This window comes from Mycetomoellerius zeteki, unplaced genomic scaffold (assembly GCF_001594055.1).
Source record: "Mycetomoellerius zeteki isolate Tzet28-1 unplaced genomic scaffold, Tzet1.0 scaffold1038, whole genome shotgun sequence".
NCBI classification, from domain to species: domain Eukaryota; kingdom Metazoa; phylum Arthropoda; class Insecta; order Hymenoptera; family Formicidae; genus Mycetomoellerius; species Mycetomoellerius zeteki.
In genome coordinates, this window is record NW_017255952.1 from 6724 (window position 1) to 8393 (window position 1670).

The following is a 1670-nucleotide window of genomic DNA, read 5'->3' on the forward strand; positions in this document are numbered from 1 at the left end:
TACATTCATATCAACCAATAATCGCACGTATCGCGAAGGAGCGAAGGCACGCGGCATAACTTTAAAGGTGTACAACGCGGTGTTCGGAATATAGTCGGCATCTCTGATCGCGAACCGAAGTAGTCCTTTGCCTTGTCGGCGCTCGGATTGCCGCACATCTGGTAACTCTTCGTCGCGGTCGTCGGTTTCGCGGCTTTCTGTGATCTATCGATCAACAGGACTCGGGAAGTTTCGGGAAATGCGACGAGGGCGAACGATCATCGGGAATCGGCGAGGCGATTCAGTACAAATCGATCCGTGCCACGAAAAAGATCGGCTCCTTCACGGAATACGTACGTGTGTCATAATGAGAGCCTTCGTGATATAAGTCTTAATTAATACGTATTCGTCACGAATAAGTGACTCAGGGTATCAACCCCCAGGCGATGTTACGATCTGACCCGAGGTAATCATCTCGAGGCGTTGTCAGATATAAAAGAACGACAAATCTACGCGAGTGTATTTATGCATAAAAATATATGTAATGCGGAACACGTGAACATTAATGTGAATGTGTCTTATAAACTATAAACATATATACAAGTGTATGTACTTTAATTAACATTGTGATCGTCCAACATTAAATACATTACACAATATAACAAGCATCCTATTAAAAAGATGTTAATATGCTGAAAAACTGTAAATAAATTTATTGCGAAAAATATTACCTCGACCGGGAGTCGAACCCGGATCTCTTGTATTCCATACGAACATCCTAAGCCTTTAGACTCTAATACATTTTTAGAACAGACAAGTTAGTTGTCGTTTACATATCTATAATAGATGGATAAACCTAACGTATTCAAAACATTTTCCTCTAGATCGGGGATAAGGGGGAACTCGTGGGAGTGCCATAAGTCTGTTTGTGTAGATACATTGTTAAACTTGAAGTACATAAATAGTAATACGCATTTTATGACATATATGAACTCTTTCTTTGGTAATTTTGTAGAGTTTTTTATATATTCCCATCTCCTCTCAATGCCAAGGATGTATTGAATGACATACTTAGTAAATTTAATAATTATCATAAGCGTCTAAAATTCACCGTGTAGTTAAAGGAGAACTATTGTCTCAACTTTCTAGACATTTCTTTGATCATCAGGAACAACAAAATTATCATAGATTGGTTCTACAAAAAATTTTTTTCGGGACGATATTCATCATTTCTTTCCTGTCAACAAATAGGAAATATATATAATTTGATACATCGCTCCATATTATTATTTCATTCTTCGTTTTGTAGTAAAAATATAGAATTTTGGGTAATTATTTAGAATAGGGGAGGCAGCACCTGACCTTGACCTTGACATATGTTATCGAGGTCGTGACCCTGAGTACTTCCGACAGGTTTTAACCGTCGCTCGTCCTTCGTTAAAAAGTTATGAACAAAAATGTTTCAAAATTAATAATTTTGAAAATAACATTTATTTGAAATTTGTAATAAACTTAATTACTATTTTCTTCAGTAATTTCATTAATTGGATAGAAACATGATTGTACATACATATAATAACACTCTTACTGTGGCTAGGTTTGAACGTATACTATGATTAATATTACTCCAAAATCAAAATAAACACAACCCTCGCTTCGCGTGGAAAGTCGCGTGAACCTCTACCGACGGG